Below are 20,140 nucleotides of genomic sequence, written 5' to 3' on the forward strand. Positions count from 1 at the left end.
GTTTCTGTTAGTGGCTGTTAATGGGATGTCACAATCAGGCCAAGAACAAAGGCTGGGGATGGCTGAGCCCGGAGCCCAGGCTCACTCCCACATAGCTCTGGAGCAGGTCCAATACCATGCTGCCTTTTCTTACACCCTTTACCTATCTGACAACTGATCAGCTTGGCAGTAAAGTAGAACAAATATTTTTCTGAAAATAGCATGAACATCAATGATAAGTCTCTTGATACAAAAATATTGCATCACATCTCTTAAGGAGCACAGCTCACGTGTAAGCATGGCTCTCTTCTCAGAGAATGGAGGGTGATTATTCTTCCTATACTAAAGCGTTCACTCCGTTTACTATAGGGGGAGACTACAGTATACAGTGCTTCAGAAAGTATTCATATACCCTAGACTTTTTCAACATTTTGTTGTGTTACAGCCTGAATTCAAAATCAATTAAATCCATGTTTTTCTTCTCACCCATCTACACACAATACCCCATGATGACAAAGTGAAAACATGTTTTTAGAAATGTGCTCAAAATGTATTGAAAACAGAATACAGAAATCTAACTTACGAAAGTATTCTCACCCCTTTGCTATGACACTCCAAATTGAGCTCGGGTGCATCCAGTTTCCCTTGATCACCCTTGATGTCACAACTTGATTGGCCAGGGAAATCCTTGATGAGAACCTGCTTCAGAGTGCAAATGACAGACTGGGGGCGAAGATTTATGTTCCAACAGGACAATGATCCCAAGCATACAGCCAAAGCAACGCTGGAATGGCTTCAGAACAAGAATGTGAAAGTCAAGCGGCCCCAGCCAAAGTCCAGACTTCAAATCACATTGAAAATCTGTGGATAGACAGGATGATTGCCGTTCACCACCGCTTCCCATCTAACTTAACAAAGCTTGAGAAAATCTGCAAGGAAAGATGGGTGAAAATCACCAAATCCAGATGTGCAAAGTTGATACAAACATACCCAAGATGACTCAAAGCTGTAAATGCCACCAAAAGGTGCTTCTACAAAGTATTGACTCAGGGGTGTGAATACTTATGTAAATTAGATATTTCTTCATTTAAATTGTCAATACATTACGCAAACATTTCTAAAAACCTGTTTTCACTTTGTCATTATGGGGTAATGCGTATAGATGGGTGACAATTCTAAAAAAAAATATATATATTATTTAAGCTGTAACAAAATGTGGAGTAAGTCACATTTTTCAAAGTATGAATACTTTCTGAAGGCACTGTATATACTATACACAGCATTAGGTACGGCTGAGCCTCTCCCTAATCTGTATTATGTTATCATAGGGTGGTGCACAATTGGCCCATCGTCGTCCGGGTTAGGGGAGGGTTTGGCCGGGATAGGCCATCATTGTAAAATAAGAATTTGTTCTTAACTGAGTTGCCGAGTTAAATAAAATTAATAAATTGTGTGCCTTCCTCTAGCCCAAGCCACAGATGGTGGGAGAGAAGGGGGAATGTGTGTGGTGGGGAATGGGATCACATATTAGATAATCTCATTGGATGAACTTCACAGCACTGTGATCTGGGAGTCTGCTTTTCCTTAGGCAACATCCATCCATGCTTATATCAGTTTGTCTCACACCTGCAAGCAAAAATGTTGACACTATACTCCAATGTATTTCTCAAGTCTTAATTCACTCACATAACAGTAAATGAAATGGGGCCTTATATAGTGAACACTTACTGACTCAACATACACTGACTGAAGTATTATGTTTACAGCTATTTACGGGATGTGCCGGTACGCACATTGCTGCAGCGTGACATCTGTTTTGGATGGGGTAAAACAATGGGCTGAGTGCTGTGTATTCCCTCTCCGGATAGGATGGCTGGACAGAGGGGGAGGGAGGGAACAGGAGAAAACAAAACCATGAGTTCAGACTATTAGCTGTCTCTAGTACGACTTAGAGCAGTGTTTCCCAACCCTGGTCCTCGGGTACCTCCAACAGTACACATTTTTATTGTAACCCTGGACAAGCACACCTGATTCAACTTGTCAACTAATCATCAATCCCCCAATGAGCTGAGTGAGGTGTATCCAGGGCTACAACAATGTGTACTGTTGGGGGTACTCGAGGACCAGGGTTGGGAAACACTGACCTAGAGGAGGTGGTGTCTATAGCATGTTTAAGGTATAGTGCCATCAGAAAAAAAAATCCAAAGTTTAATCCATTTTAAATTCAGGCTGTAACAACAAAATGTGGAAAAAGCCAAGGTCACTGTAGGTGGGTGATGCTGGCTGGTTTACACTGGTGAACACAGTTAACAGGTTTACTCAATTCAAGTGTGACTAAGCAACATGAGGCGAGTCTGAATCAGTCGTTATGAGAGAAGTATTCTGGCTAAATCAGAGCTAGTCCAGTAAAAATGCTCGCAAATTGTTTGATTTGGTATAGAATCTTGAAAATTGGCACCCTTGTATAATTTTTATGCTGAACAAAACCTGATATAGCACCATTTCAGCAAAGCCCCGGGGTCGACATGTAGCGTCCCCTACAGGTCAATGGTGTAAAAACAATTACTGTAATGATGTTTTGGGTAATGGCCTCCCGTGTTGGGTCCACAGGCACCAAAATAGCTTAAAATGTTTGCATTGGTTTGGGGAACACATTCAATCAACAGCAAAAACCTTATGGCCTGTGTTTTGTCCTAACAATGCCATCAGAAATCATAGTAAAATGTTGATGTTTTTGCCTTCAAACATTAAGACACGTTTCATGGGAACGTTGCAAGAACATTCATGTGTCCAGRTCTGTAGGTTAGGAGAATATTCCATCAACGTTACACTAAACATAGTTATAATGTTTTAAAACACATTTAATGGCAAAGTGGGTGGGCGTATAGCCTGCCTGGTCTGCCCGGGGGTATAGTCGGACGGGGCTACAGTGACTCCCGACCCCTGCTATCTCAGCCTCCAGTAATTATGCTGCAATAGTTTGTGTCGGGGGGATAGGGTCAGTCTGTTATATCTGGAGTATTTCTCCTGTCTTATCTGTTGTCCTTTGTGAATTTAAGTATGCTCCCTCTAATATATTCTCTCTGAGGACCTGAGCCCTAGGACCATGCCTCATGACTACCTGGCCTGATGACTCCTTGCTGTCCCCAGTCCACCTGGTCGTGCTGCTGCTCCAGTTTCAACTGTTCTGCCTGCGGCTATGGAACCCTGACCTATTCACCAGACATGCTACCTTGTCCCGGACCTGCTGTTTTCGACTCTCTCTCTACCACACCTGCTGTCTAACTCTGAATGATTGGCTATGAAAAGCCAACTGACATTTACTCCTGAGGCACTGACCTGTTGCACCCTCTACAACCACTGTGATTATTATTATTTGACCCTGCTGGTCATCTATGAACGTTTGAACATCTTGGCTATGTACTATTATAATCTCCACCTGGCACAGCCAGAAGAGGACTGGCCACCCCTCAGAGCCTGGTTTCTTCCTAGGTTCCTGCTTTTCTAGGGAGTTTTTCCTAGCCACCGTGCTTCTACATCTGCATTGCTTGCTGTTTGGGGTTTTAGGCTGGGTTTCTGTACAGCACTTTGTGACATCGGCTGATGTAAAAAGGGATTTATAAATAGATTTGATTGATTATGGGAACGTTGCAGTAATATTTCTGTGCATCAGTTGTCAGGATGTCTTCTGATGGTCCCAAAGAAACTCCCCCAAAAATGTAAAATATCATTACACATCACGCATTGTTACTGTTGCTAAGCCAATCAAGGTCCTGATTGGTGAATCACTGATCCATTCATAGCTCTGTCTGTTGGCAAGGTTATGGATACTCTCAAACATACACAGTGCCTTTAACATACATGATTACATTGTGCATTGTCATAATCAGTAGACTTCTATGTTTTCTGAAGTCTACTGATTACAATGATATAGAATATGATATTATTTCCTGTGTCACTTTTAAGAAATGTGATAGGAAACCTGCCCTGTACACGTCACTCTATGCAAAATCCCATAGGAATTGTCATGACTGTCCTGTGAGGATCACAATGAGTCAGATCAGCTTGGCAATGGCCAATAATAACCAGACTTTCTCTCACCCGCAGAGGGGAGGAGGGAACTGGTGTGAAGGTTGACACCTCCACTGGACAGAACTGGACACATGAATGTTCTTGCAACGTTCCCATGAAATGTGTCTAGAACACTAATATCTTAATGTTTGAAAGCAAAAACATCAAAATTTTACTGTGATCATCAAGGTAAAAACAAAGTACATATGGTTTTGGTCGTTGATGGAGAGTGTTCCTCAAACCAATTCAAACATTTCAAGCTATTTTGGGGCAAAGTAGACACAATCGCGGGTAAATGCATTTTCACCATTGATCTATAGGAAGTCGCTACAGTCTGACACTCAGTGTTCGCTGAAATGGCACTATTTCAGGTTTTGTTCAGCGCTAAATATTATACAAGTCTGCCAATTTTCACACTTCTATTCTAAATCGAACAATATGGTATTTTTMGGGAGCTTGTCTACTGAACTAAGTAGTTGAAACGTATTCAGAAAATCTACACCAGAGCTCCTTGATGGATGACGATGACATTGATGTAATTGCAAGACAAATAAAAATAAAACTCTGTTTGATAAGTACCTGTTAAAACATTCTCTGTTTGTCCCCTGAATATTACAGTATGTTTGTTTATCTACTGCAGGTTTTCCCTTCAAACACACAGCTTTGTGGCAGAGCTAATTACCGCGGGATTAACGTGAGCAGATAAATTCCTTAGGGAGGAAAGTAATTAAGCAGAGGACTGTGGACAGTGGACACACACAGGGCAACTGGATGCTTCCTAGAACCATGAACTTGGCTCTTATGTCTCCGCAATTAGTTATATTTTAAACCTGAAAGGAGAGGGCATCAGAGTAAAGGAGAGGAAGAACGGCAACTGTCCTCCAGTGGAGAGAGAGAGAGGCAGCACTGATGAGCACAGCAGCACAGTGCTTCCTGTTGTTGCAGGCTAAAAACACAGTGACCTTCAGAATGTCATAACATATACACACACGTCCACACTTGCACGTTTCCTTTTGGTGCTCGCGTCCGTCCACTTCTCTGATTCCCCCACCTCCAACCTCTCCCCTCCCCTTCCACTGGACTCTCGACCCTCCTCAGACTCAACACATCTCGGTCTCTCTCAAGTCCCCTCTTGTCACTTCCTCCCCCTTTCCATTTGGACAGCCCTTGACAGCAGGGCTCTGAGCGGATCTCCTCTCTGCCAGCTCCTGTCACCTTAGTGGGAATGTGTGGCAAGGGAGCACTCGGAASACAAAAAGTGCCATCTCCTTTCAGCTTTTAGAGTGCCCCACTTTAAACAGGCTGGCCACAAGACCATATCGACCAGTCTTGCCTCTCTGCCACCCAAAGCCATACGTTTCAGGAGAAAGTTCTGGTCTGCTCTCTCGTCTAAGTACTATGATGTTGTTTCTCCCAGTTTAAGATATAGATTTTTGTGATGTGAAATGGTTTGTACAATAGTTTGTGGCAGTGATTTAATTTCTTCAGTAACACACTGATGTTTTCCAATGCCAAGAGACCACACGTCATGTGTGCACACGTGTGCTTGGTTTCACTATTCTTGTGGTGACCAAAGTCCTCACAAGGATAGTAAAACAAGGAAAATTGTACTACTTTATTGTTAAGAATCTTTAGGGGTGATAATAATTTTGCCCCCTACCTTTGAAAAAAAAAAAAGAATTACTTGTTAAATCAAATCTCTTTCTCTGACCAATTATATTAGGATAAAATATAATTTCCCAATTTTTTGAAGCATACAATATAGCTCACTATTTGAATTATTTACTTTATACAGTCATTATTTCTCATCTTTCTCAAGGATGTCAATAATTTCAGACCACACTATACATAATGTCTTTGTGTTGTGTGGGATATTTGTGGGCACATATTTTCACCGGTCCCCCCAGAAAAGGTATTTTAGGCTTAGAGGTTAGGTTTATGGGTTAGGGTTACACTTAGGGATTTTGAATGGGAATCAATTGTTTGGTTCCAACAAGGATAGTAAAACAAAAAGGTATGCGTGTGTGTGTTTGTGTGTTGAATACCTGTATACCGGCTGAATCTCTCAGGCAATGCCGATCACAGCTCCAGAAGGGAAGCGATCAAACTCCAGAAACAGCTCCCTGATGTTGCTCCTGTACTTCAGATCTGAAACAAAGAGTTCAATACATTTTTACTCAGAAATTCAAACGTATTGCTAGCACCCCTTGAGTAGCAGATTACTTTGACTATACATCATATCAGCCAAAATTATCAGCTATGAAATTATTCTGATTATTGTCTGATACCAATATGTTTTTAGCCATCATCTGATACCGATAAAAAGGCTGATATATCATGCATCTCTAATCATAGCTCTGATATCATGCATCTCTAATCATAGCCCTGTTTCTGGGTAGCTACCACCGGTCAATAGCCAGCAGGGATAGGAATTGCCAGGGACCTCATGATACGATATTACCACCATACTTAGGTGCCGATACGATATGTATTGCAATTTGATGTTCCAAACATATTGCTCATCATCTGTCTGCTGCAGAGGGACAAGAGAGAGCCATGAGAAGACGAGTTTTGAACAGTCATGGAAATAAAAGTCCTGAAAACAAAATGTTCTCTTTGTTTAAAAAGCATGTGTAGAACAAGCTATGAAGGAAACATACTGGAGTTTGTGCAGGTAGAGCCAGCTAGCCCAAAAATAATATTGTGATAGTCAAAACAATAATCTCGATATGTAACTGTATCGATTTTCCCCCCATCACTAATAGCCAGGAAGCAGCACTCTGTGTACACAGTCACCCAAGTTACCAGGAAATACAGACTKCTCTGTTCATTGTTTCACCTTCCTGTGTTTTGCTGGTTGGCATGGCAGTGAAAAGTAAGGACATTCTTAGGGTGCTGGACTGCTGTGCAATGGACAAAATACTGTGCCAATCTGGATTTACAGAGTGGTGTCAATCTGAAAACCATGCATTGGGTCTTGAACTGCTAAAATGTTACAGCGACTCTAAAGATGTCACTCACAATTGTGTATACTGTACCATACAGTTAACGAGTGTTATAATAAAATAGTAACCTTAAAGTGCAAAAAAAAAAAAGAGTATCTAGATACTCGATGGGCCTCCAAAAAAGTCCTTTGGAAGTCCAAAAAACAGATCTAGACCACGTACGCAGATGGTCCAAAAAGCAAATGCAGTAGTCTAAGAAAGCGATCTTGTTATGACCCCTGTAGTTCAAGAAAGTTATTTGTGGTTCCAAGAACTGAATTGCTAACCAACCTCCAATAAGGAAATTCAGGTACAAGAAGAAGTAAGTCCCAAATCTAGATGGGTGATTTGATGGGAACACCACATGATCTATTGGTGCGAGCAGTGGTGTAGTACAATTTGTTTAGGTGAGGGAGTGCAAAAAATAAATACCGACAGATGTAGCCAATTGAATAGGCCATCATTATAGAATATGCATAAAAGGCATCCTCCAATTGCAACATCTGGTATATTGGACTGAAATGTGTATATGGGAAAGTATTCAGACCCCTTGACTTTTTCCACTTTGTTACATTACAGCCTTATTCTAAAATGATTAAACACATTTTTGTTCCGCAATAATCTACACAGAAATACCTTACTTACATAAATATTCAGACCCTTTGCTATGAGACCCGAAATTGAGCTCAGGTGCATCCTGTTTCCATTGATCATCCTTGAGATGTTTCTACAACTTGATTGGAGTCCACCTGTGGTAAATTCAATTCATTGGACATGATTTGGAAAGGCACACACCTGTATATATACACAGTTGAAGTCGGAAGTTTACAAACACTTAGGTTGGAGTCATTAAAACTCGTTTTTCAACCACTCCACAAATTTCTTGTTAGCAAACTATAGTTTTGGCAAGTCGGTTATGACATCTACTTTGTGCATGACAAGTAATTTTTCCAACAATTGTTTACAGACTGATTATTTCACTTCTAATTCACTGCGTCACAATTCCAGTGGGTCAGAAGTTTATATACGCTAAGTTGACTGCCTTTACACAGCTTTGAAAATTCCAGAAAATTATGTCATGGCTTTAGAAGCTTCTGATAGGCTAATTGACATCATTTGAGTCAATAGGAGGTGTACCTGTGCATGTATTTCAAGGCCTACCTTCAAACTCAGTGCCTCTTTGCTTGACATCATGGGAAAATCAAAAGAAATCAGCCAAGACATCAGAAAAAAAAAGATTGTGGACCTCCACAAGTCTGGTTCATACTTGGGGGCAATTTTCAAACACCTGTACAAACAATAGTACGCAAGTATAAACACCATGGGACCACGCAGCCGTCATGGCGCTCAGGAAGGAGACGCGTTCTGTCTCCTAGAGATGAACGTACTTTGGTGCGAAAAGTGCAAATCAATCCCAGAACAACAGCAAAGGACCTTGTGAAGATGCTGGAGGAAACAGGTACAAAGTATCTATATCCACAGTAAAATGAGTCCTATATCGACATAACCTGAAAGGCCGCTCAGCAAGGAAGAAGCCACTGCTCCAAAACCGCCATAGAAAAGCCAGCCTACGGTTTGCAAACTTGCACATGGGGAAAAGATCGTACTTTTTGGAGAAATGTTCTCTGGTTCGATGAAACAAAAATAGAACTGTTGGCCATAATGACCACCGTTATGTTTGGAGGAAAGGGGATGCTTGCAAGCCGAAGAACACCATCCCAACCATGAAGCACGGGGGTGGCAGCATCATGTTGTGGGGGTGCTTTGCTGCAGGAGGGACTGGTGCACTTCACAAAATAGATGGCATCATGAGGTAGGAAAATTATGTGGATATATTGAAGCAACATCTCAAGACATCAGTCAGGAAGTTAAAGCTGTGTCGCAAATGCGTCTTCCAAATGGATAATGACCCCAAGCATACTTCCAAAGTTGTGGCAAAATGGCTTAAGGACAAAGTCAAGGTATTGGAGTGGCCATCACAAAAGCCCTGACCTGAATCTATAGAATATTTGTGGGCAGAACTGAAAAGTGTGTGCGAGCAAGGAGGCCTACAACCCTGACTCAGTTACACCAGCTCTGCAGGAGGAATGGGCCAAAATTCACCCAAATTATTGTGGGAAGCTTGTGGAAGGCTACCCTAAACGTTTGACCCAAGTTAAACAATTTTAAGGCAATGATACCAAATACTAATTCAGTATGTTAAACTTCTGACCACTGGGAATTTGATGAAGAAATACAAGCTGAAATAAATAATTCTCTACTATTTTCTATTTCACATTCTTAAAATCATTAGTGGTGATCCTAACTGACCTAAGACAGGGAATTTTTACTAGGACTAAATGTCAGGAATTGTGAAAAACTGAGTTTAAATGTATTTGGCTAAGGTGTATGTAAACCTCCGACTTCAACTGTATACGACATACAAATGGAATAGAGAGAAATAGTAGACGCGTCATAATTTCTATAATAACTACAACCTAAAACTTCTTAATGCCTAGGTTTACCTCCACTGTACTCACATCCTTGTCTGTACATTTATGCCTTGAATCCATTCTTCCACGACCAGAAATCTGCTCTTTTTACTCTGTTCCAAACACACTAGACGACCAGTTCTTATAGCATTTAGCCATACCGTTATCCTACTCCTCCTCTGGTGATGTAGAGGTTAACCAAGGCCCTGCAGCCCCCAGTACCACGCCGATTCCCCAGGCGCTCTCATTTGTTGACTTCTGTAACCATAAAAGCCTTGGTTTCATGCATGTTAATATCAGAAGCCTCCTCCCTAAATGTATTTTATTTTATTCACTGCTTTAGCACACTCCGCCAACGCTGATGTCCTAGCCATGTCTAAATCCTGGCCACCAAAAATTCTGAAATTTCCATCCAACTACAACATTTTCTGACAAGATTGAACTGCCAAAGGGGGCAGAGTTGCAATCGACTACAGAGATAGCCTGCAGACTTCTGTCATACTATCCAGGTCTGTGCCCAAACAAATCGAGCTACTACTTTTAAAAAGCCACCTTTTCAGAAACAAGTCTCACACTGTTGCCGCTTGTTATAGACCCCCCACAGCCCCCAGCTGTGCCCTGGACACCATATGTGAATTGTTTGCCCTCCATCTATCTTCAGAGCTCGTACTGTTAAGTGACCTAAACTGGGATATGCTTAACACCCCGGCCGTCCTACAATCTAAGCTAGATGCCCTCAATCTCACACAAATTATCAAGGAACCTACCAGGTACAACCCTAAATCCGTAACCATGGGCACCCTCTGAGATATCATCCTGACCAACTTGCCCTCTAAATACACCTCTGCTGTCTTCAACCAGGATCTCAGCGATCACTGCCTCATTGACCGCTTCCGTAATGGGTCCGCGGTCAAACGACCACCCCTCATCACTGTCAAACGCTCCCGAAAACACTTCAGCGAGCAGGCCTTTCTAATCGACCTGGCCCGGGTATCCTGTAAGGATATTGACCTCATCCCGTCAGTAGAAGATGCCTGGTTGCTCTTTAAAAGTGCTTTCCTCACCATCTTAAATAAGCATGCCCCATTCAAAACATTTAGAACTAAGCACAGATAAAGCCCTTGGTTCACCCCAGACTTGACTGCCCTTGACCAGCACAAAAACATCCTGTGGCGTTCTGCATTAGCATCGAATAGCCCCCGCGATATGCACCTTTTCAGGGAAGTCAGGAACCAATATACACAGTCAGTTAGGAAAGCTGATGCTAATTTCTGTTTGAAAAAGCTAGCCTTCTGTAGCACTAATTCCAGTTTTGGTACACTAAAGTCCATGGAGAATAAGAGCACCTCCTCCCAGCTGCCCCCTGCACGGAGGCTAGGAAACACTGTCACCAACCGATAAATTTACGATAATCGATCATTTCAATAAGCATTTTTCTATGGCTGGCCATGCTTTCCACCTGGCTACCCCTACCCTGGCCAACAGCTCTACACCCCCTGCAGCAACTTGCCCAAGCCCCCCCCGCTTCTCCTTCACCCAAATCCAGACAGCTTATGTTCTGAAAGAGCTGCAAAATCTGGAACCCTACAAATCAGCTGGGCTAGACAATCTGGACCCTCTTTCGAAAATTATCCGCCGAAATTGTTGCAACCCCTATTACTAGCCTGTTCAACCTCTCTTTCGTATCGTCTGAGAGCCAKAAAGATTGGAAAGCTGCCGTGGTCATCCCCCTATTCAAAGGGGGAGACACTAGACCCAAACTGTTATAGACCTATATCCATCCTGCCCTGCCATGGTCTACCTGGTTAAATAAAGGTGGAATTTTTTAAACTGGGAATATTGAACCTCCAGCTTTCATATGTTCTCATGTTCTGAGCAAGGGACTTAAACGTCAACTTTTTTTACATGGCACATATTGCACTTACTTTCTTCTCCAACACTGCTTTTGCATTATTAAACCAAATTGAACATGTTTCATTATTTATTTGAGACTAAATTGATTTTATTGATGTATTATATTAAGTTAAAGTAAGTGTTCATTCAGTATTTTTGTAATTGTCATTATTATAAATATATACATTTAAAAATATATATATTTAAAGAAAACAAAAAAATAAATAAAAAATAAATTGACCAATTAAGCGGTATCTGGATTTTTTGGCGTTGAAAAATCATAATCGGTCGACCTCTAATTAAAACACATAGGGTGTCTATATATAAGGATAAACACACCTTTTAAAATTTCGATGATTCAATTGGTCAAAAGAACCGACGACTTTCAGTCGACAAAGAATTTTTTTTTTGTCTGGGACAGACCTACCACTGCTACACGCTTTGTCGACACAGGTATAAGGACTTTTCCCATCCTCCTTTCGGCAAGTCCGACCAGAACTCCATCTTGCTTATCCCCGCCTACAAAAAAAAACTATAAAGGGAAGTTCCAGGGGTCAGGTCTGTACAGCGTTGGTCAGACCAAATCAGAATTCACGCTCCAAGGCTGTTTTGATCACGTGACTAATATATTCCGGGTTGCCTCTGGAGATAACATAAATTAATACGCCGACTCAGTCACCGGATAAAAAAAAAAAGAATGCATAGATGTGATACCGAGTGTCTTTCAAATCGTTCACGAATCAAAAACCATGGATTGATAGCAGCCTTGTAGGAAAACTGAAAGAGGGATGCTGCTTATAAATAGGGCAAGGTGACCGGGGACAATAGTGTGGTTAAACAGTATAAATACGACCTATGAAGAAGATCGATCAAGATGGTGAAACAAGTATAGGGACAAAGTGGAGGAGCAATTCAGCGAGTCGGACACAAGGCGTATGTGGCAGGGGCACCTAACGTTCACCGATTACAAAAAGAATGCCAGCCACATCACCGTCACCAACGCTACCCTACCGGATATGCACATTCTAACACATTCTTCTCACGATTTGAGCACAATGACGCTGAGCTGCCAAGGAGAGCCCCCGATGACAATGTGGGCTACACACTCAGTCTCCACTGAGGACGTATGTAAGTCATTCAAACGTGTTAACCCTCACAAGGCTGCCGGCCCAGATGGCATCCCTAGCCGTGCCCTCAGAGCATTTGCAGACCAGCTGGCAGTTGTGTTCTGACCTTTTCAATCTCTCCCTAGCTCAGGGCGCTATACTCACCTGCTTCAAGATGTCCACCATCATCCGTGTCCAAGAAAGGGAAAGTAACTGAACTGAATGACTACCGACCAGTAGCACTCACTTCTGTCATTATAAAGTACATCGAGGCTAGTCAAAGACCATACCATCWCCTCCCTCCCTGACACACTCAACTGTTTCCAAATCACCTACTGTCCTGACAGATCCACAGACAATGCAATCGCCATTGCACACTGCCATTACCCAACTGGACAAAAAGAATGGATATGTGATGATGCTGTTCATCGACTACAGCTCGCCCTTCAATACCATAGTGCGCAATAAGCTCATTGCAAAGCTCACGGCCCTGGGTCTGAACTCCTCCCTATGCAACTGACTTCCTGGCGGGCTGCTCCCAGGTGGTGAAGTTAGGCAACATTACCTCCTCAACACTGATTTTCAACACTGGGGTCCCACAAAGGTGCATCCTCAGTCCCCTCATCAGTCCCCCCCCCCGTATACCCACGACTGTGTGGCCTCACACAGTTCCAACTTCATCAAGTTCAATGACAACACAACAGTAGTGAGGCCGGACTACCAACAATGATGAGACAGCCTACAGGTTGGAGGTAGGCACTCCGACAATGTTAGCAAAACAAAATAGCTGATTGTGGACTTCAGGAGGAACCAGGCTGGACACACTCCCGTTCTCATCAATGGGGTTGCCGTGGAGACGGTTAATAACTTCAAATTCCTCAGCATACACATCTCGGAGAAGCTGAAAGCTGGTCTAACCACATGGCCACCATGGTGAAGAAGGCACGACAGCAACTCATCAACCCCAGGATGCTGAAATAATTCGGCCTGTCCCCTATGGCCCTCACAGTGTTCTACAAGAGCACCATTGAGAGCATACTGTCAGGCTGCATCACAACCTAATACGGCAACTCCACTGCCAAGGGCAGCCGAAACGCACCATTGGGTGCACACTGCCTGCCCTCCAGGACACCTACAACACCAGGTGTCGCAGGAAGGCCAAGAAGATCATCAGGGACCCCAGCCACCCAAGCCATGCCCTGTTCTCCCTGCTTCAAATCACTTAGATGTGGGCAGTACATGAACATCATGGCAAAAATTGGAAAATAGTTTCAGACCATCAGGCTGCTGAATAGCCACCACTAGTCAGCTACCTGCTACTCCCCCTATGGACATTTACCCCCCTCAACATATACCCCTCACACCCCTTCAATGGTCACTTACCTCACATGCTGCTCCCCCTATGGACATTTACCCCCCTCGACATATACCCCTCACACCCCTTCAATGGTCACTTACCTCACATGCTGCTCCCCCTATGGACATTTACCCCTGTCTCTTATACACATCTAGATGTGTATAAGAGACAGGTCATATACCCCTCACACCCCTTCAATGGTCACTTACCTCACATGCTGCTCCCCCTATGGACATTTACCCCCCTCCCCATATACCCCTCACACCCCTTCAATGGTCACTTACCTCACATGCTGCTCCCCCTATGGACATTTACCCCCCTCGACATATACCCCTCACACCCCTTCAATGGTCACTTACCTCACATGCTGCTCCCCCTATGGACATTCTCTCCCCCACCAAATGGCTTTTACTCTTCCCCCACCCCAATGACATTCATCACTGTTGCAGTGAATATGTATATTATTGACTAATTATAATTGTCTTTATTTATTTTGGTCCCCACACCCCTATACGTTTATGCTGCTCCCCCTATGGTCATTCCCCCACAACCCCTAAAACAGTCTTTACTCTGCCTCCACTCCAAATGGACATTTATTCATCGCTTCTACAGTTATTAAGTGTATATAGTGCTATTTCTATTTTTATTGTTGCTTTATTATTACCATTTATCATTTTATTTCACTTTGTCCTGCGTGTTGGAGCTCGGAGCCTAAGATTTTCACTGTACCCTGCAATCACACCTGCAACCCMGTACATGTGACTATTAAACACTCAATCTCTGAATCTGAAAAGTGAGCACAGAGTGCTTCAAAGATGGACCATACCGCACACACTGTGCAGAAAAAGCTAGCCACCCAGCGTGTTCCCAATACGAGCCTTAGTTATGCTACTTGTTGCTGCAGTTCGGAAGTTCAATCAGCAAGTTGGTTCTGGTTTTGGGGAGATCGACTGTATTTAGTGTACAATTTGTTCATGACGATATGGAAGTTGTTCACACCACCAACCTCTGACACTTCATCCCCTACCACCAGTTCATGTCTATGGTTTAGACAGTGCCACACAACAAGGTTTGGATAGTGCTGGGAGAGCCTGCGTGCAACGCCTGATTTCTTCCCCAGCATGACACTATCACCACACAAGCGTTCAAACAAATGTTTCACAGTCTCCGCCTTTTGGTCAGGAAGCTTGATAAAATCAAGACAAAATCTGGGTTATGGGGCTTGTCGGTTTTACATTTGAAATAAACTATCAGCGTAGTTTTGCTTGTACTCATCTAAAAAAAATTTTTTTTAAAGCTTACGGCCCTGGGTTGGTCTGATATGCGAGTGTAAGATTAAGTCAAGCTTCAAATCAAATCAAATCAAATTTTATTAGTCACATACACATGGTTAGCAGATGTTAATGCGAGTGTAGCGAAATGCTTGTGCTTCTAGTTCCGACAATGCAGTAATAACCAACAGTAATCTAACCTAACAATTCCACACTACTACCTTACACACACACACAAGTGTAAAGGGATAAAGAATATGTACATAAAGATATATGAATGAGTGGTGGTACAGAACGGCATGGCAATGCAGTAATGGTATAGAGTACGGTATATACGTATGAGATGAGATACTGTAGGGTATGTAAACATAAAGTGGCATAGTTTAAAGTGGCTAGTGGTACATGTATTGCATAAAGATGGCAAGATGCAGTAGATGATATAGAGTACAGTATTAACATATGAGATGGTAAGTTAGGGTATGTAACATTGTATTAAGTGGCATTGCTTAAAGTGGCTAGTGGTACATTTTTACATAATTTCCATCAATTCCCATTTTTAAAGTGGCTGGAGTTGAGTGCAGTATGTTGCAGCGGCCGCTAAATGTTAGTGGTGGCTGTTTAACAGTCTGATGGCCTTGAGTAGAAGCTTTTTCAGTCTCTCGGTCCTGCTTTGATGCACCTGTACTGACTCGCCTTCTGGATGAAGCGGGATGAACAGCCAGTGGCTTGGGTGTGTGTCCTTGATGATCTTTATGGCCTTCCTGTGACATCGGGTGTGTAGGTGTCCTGGAGGCAGTAGTTTGCCCCTGGTGATGCGTTCTGCAGACCTCACTACCCTCTGGAGAGCCTTACGTTGTGGCGGAGCAGTTGCCGTACCAGCGGTGATACAGCCCGACAGGATGCTCTCGATTGTGCATCTGTAGAAGTTTTGTGATGCTTTTGTGACAAGCCGAATTCTTCAGCCTCCTGAGGTTGAAGAGGCGCTGCTGCGCCTTCTTCACAACGCTGTCTGTGTGGGTGGCCAATTCAGTTTGTCCGTGATGTGTACACCGAGGAACTTAAAACTTTCCACCTTCTCCACTACTGACCCGTCGATGTGGATAGGGGGTGCTCCCTCTGCTTGTTTCTTGAAGTCCACAATCATCTCCTTTGTTTTTTTGACGTTGAGTAATGAGGTTATTTTCCTGACACCACACTCCGAGGCCCTCACCTCCTCCCTGTAGGCCGTCTCGTCTGTTGGTAATCAAGCCTACCACTGTAGTGTCATCCGCAAACTTGATGATTGAGTTGGAGCGTGCATGGCCATGCAGTCGTGGGTGAACAGGGAGTACAGGAGAGGGCTCAGAACGCACCCTGTGGGGCCCAGTGGTTGAGGATCAGCGGGGTGGAGATGTTGTTACACCCTCACCACCTGGGGGCGGCCGTCAGGAAGTCCAGGACCCAGTTCACAGGCGGGTCGAGACCCAGGTCTCGAGCTTGATGACGAGTTTGGAGGTACTATGTGTTAAATGCTGAGCTGTAATCGATGACAGCATTCTCACATGGGTATTCCTCTGTCCAGATGGTTAGGGCAGTGTGCAGTGTGGTTGCGATTGCGTCGTCTGTGGACCTATTGGGTCGGTAAGCAAATGGAGTGGTCTAGGGTCCGTAGGTGGAGGTGATATGGTCCTTGACTAGTCTCTCAAGCACTTCATGATGACGGAATGAGTGCTACGGGGCGGTAGTCGTTTAGCTCATTCTTAGCTTTCTTGGGAACAGGAACAATGGTGGCCCTCTTGAAGCATGTGGAACAGCAGACTGGATAAGGATTGATTGAATATGTCGTAAACACACCAGCCAGCTGGTCTGCGCCATGCTCTGAGGACGCGGCTGGGAATGCCGTCTGGGCCTGCAGCCTTGCGAGGGTTAACACGTTTAAATGTTTTACTCACCTCGGCTGCAGTGAAGGAGAGCCCGCAGTTTTGGTAGGGCCGTGTCAGTGGCACTGTATTGTCCTCAAACGGGCAAAAAATTGTTTAGCCTGTCTGGGAGCAAGACATCCTGGTCTCTCGCACGGGGCTGGTTTTCTTTTTTGTAATCCGTGATTGACTGGAGACCCTGCCACATACCTCTTGTGTCTGAGCTGTTGAATTGCGACTCGATTTGTGCTCTGTACTGGGACTTAGCCTGTTTGATTGCCTTGCGGAGAGAATAGCTACACTGTTTGTATTCGGTCATGCTTCCGGTCACCTTGCCCTGGTTAAAACAGTGGTTCGCGCTTTCAGTTCACGCGAATGCTGCCGTCTAATCCCACGTTTCTGTTTTGGGAATGTTTTTATCGTTGCTGTGGGTACGACATCGTCAATGCACTTCCTAATGAACTCGCTCACCGAATCAGCATATTCGTCAATATTGTTGTTGGACGCGATGCGGAACATATTCCAATCCGCGTGATCGAAGCAGTCTTGAAGCGTGGATTCAGATTGGTCGGACCAGCGTTGAACAGACCTGAGCGCGGGAGCTTGTTGTTTGAGTTTCGGTGCATTTTTCAGCTTCAGCACTTGATTAAGATGGCGGGAAGGATAATTGCTATAGATCAAGAATCAGCAACTAACCTGTACACAAAACTCATCCTCCTAAAACTTGAAAGCATTTTACAGGACAGTACTCATCCCCTTCCCTCAAAATTCAGTCCCAGCAGCAGCCGGACAAGGGGGAAAAAAATACTTCTTCAAAAGAAAATTAAAACAGATAGATATGGGGACTCTTTTATTCCAAGAGCCATTTGGCTGTATAATAGATAATCTGTTGGCCCCTCGAGTATACAGCATATTGCACTTTCACTATACATGCGTAGCTGTAGCACTTTGAATTAATTATTTTGTGTTGTTTGTGTTATATTTTATTTACTGTCTTCTTAAGCACATGACCAAATTAATTGACCCCTGATGGGATAATAAAGTTGATCTGAATCTGACTTGTAAAATGACAGACGTGTGACATCTGCACATATCTTCTTTACAAACTATTCATGAGTACGCCTCCTGTTTGTTCCTCCACATACTGTTTGTCCATACGTCAGCACATGGTAGCAGGCCTATTGGTGCCGTGGTGGTGGTGTCAGCTGCAGAGAGAGGAGCTGTTCTGTCATCTGAGGGAACAGAGGTAGCTGAGGACGTGTGATCGGGAACTGTCAGTGTTGTGGAGATCAGGCCTGGACCTGGGGACAGGGCAGGGAGGGAGCCGTCAAGGTTGTGGTGCGGGCTGCATGCTAGTAGCCAGGACAGATGAGGGAGCTGGATCAGGATATTCACGTCAATCATGTCAACTTGCTGGCTGTTTGTGTTGTTGTCAGGCCTATTGGTTGTGGTAGTTGCTGCAGCTTTTGCAACAACCCAAAAAATGCACCAATTCTTGTTTTGTCGCCATTATGTCTATGACAGCTAGCCAGCTGTCCAAAAATGTACCTCTGCTAACCGTGCATGCTGCAAAGTGATGTAATGATGACAAATCTAAGGATTTGTTTTTTTACGTTCTGATTGATCAAAGTGGCCAAACCTGACGGGCCTCCGCAGTGCACACATGTAGCCTACAGTTCATCATTCTCACCACTGCCAGAGAGAAGACTGGGAAGAAACCACCATTTACCTACCTCTAGGCTTCTATACATATTTATCTGGTTTGTCATATTATAATTTTTCATGGAATTTTAGTGGTAATTAAATAAATGATCAGAATACACTTACAAGCTCCGCTTATTCTCAAATTGAAAAAAGTGAGGGAGAGCCGCTCCTTCACAACACCCCTAGGTGCGAGACCCGTTTTCTGATTTCTAAACCATTCAAGGACTTCAGCAAAACTGTTGTTTTTTTTCTTCCAAAAATCTTCTCAGATTAATTTATTGGATCAATAACGTTAATTAGGGTAAGGGGTTTGACACCCATGACACTGAGTATCTATAACGCAAAGTAAGACACCAGTGATGTATCGGTATTGACCCCAACCCAGCTCACTGTTTTTCAAGCCAATATAATCTAGGCCTATCTACAGTAGAAGCAGTCGCTGCCTAAGTCAAGCAAGAAAAACGTGATTCCAGTTAACAATACTAACAAATAACAGAACAAGAAACWGTTTTCCAGCTTCTTGAGGTCAGACTGTGGCATGCACTGTAATCAAACGTGTCTCTGTCCCAATCTGATGGTTGAAGTCACAATGGAAAGGCCAACCCAACTCAGGGCCCTGGCCTGGAGAGGCCAGACCGCACAGACAATGGCCCTGCATATGGAAAAAGGAAAACAAGTGTCCTAAACTAAGCCTGTTGAAACAAGAACAATGCTGGGTGACTGGGCTAGAGCAGGGCTTCCACGGAGACCTTGGCCAGAGAGATATTTTAGGGTCGGTCTCTGTCTAAACAAGCAGCGGAAACTAAACTGTCTGCAGAGTGTCAACCATTTTCTCCAATGCTCTTTAAACAAGGAAGCCCCCCTCAAAATGCCTTCATGTGTTGCGTTAGTGTAACAGTACTCTTCTTGCGTTGTGTACAATCAATCATCGACACGAACTCCAACGTGTAGCACCAGTCATGGAGATTTATTCGGATAGGAACAGCACAAAATTGCACGTCATGCAATGCACGGCTCACCATCCAAACTCTGCACTCACGCACGCTGGTTTGGTGCTTGTTCACTGGGATGTAGTTACCAAAATAATACAATTACAATATACAATATAATATCTTTAACAATGTACCTGATAGGAACAGCACAAAATTGCACGTCATGCAATGCACGGCTCACCATCCAAACTCTGCACTCACGCACTGTACAAAATATATGACCCCCCCCTCCCACCAGACACAGTAAATTGCTAGCTAGTACTGGCGGGAATTCTTTACAACCAAAATGCACAACCAATATTCTCCAAAAAACACTGCATCTTATGTGTGATGTTCGAATAACATTTACAAACAGATTGATATAAATTGTACATTTAAATCATCACTTGGGAGTATAAAAATCACTTTTGACGT

General features: G+C 43.5%; 1 pseudogene; it reads right to left on the reverse strand.

Moving 5' to 3' along the window:
* Positions 1-20,140, reverse strand: part of LOC111975607 (xyloside xylosyltransferase 1-like) — a 53,186-nt pseudogene that overhangs the window by 17,164 nt on the left and 15,882 nt on the right.

This window comes from Salvelinus sp. IW2-2015, linkage group LG16 (genome assembly GCF_002910315.2).
Source record: "Salvelinus sp. IW2-2015 linkage group LG16, ASM291031v2, whole genome shotgun sequence".
Taxonomy (NCBI): Eukaryota; Metazoa; Chordata; class Actinopteri; order Salmoniformes; family Salmonidae; genus Salvelinus; species Salvelinus sp. IW2-2015.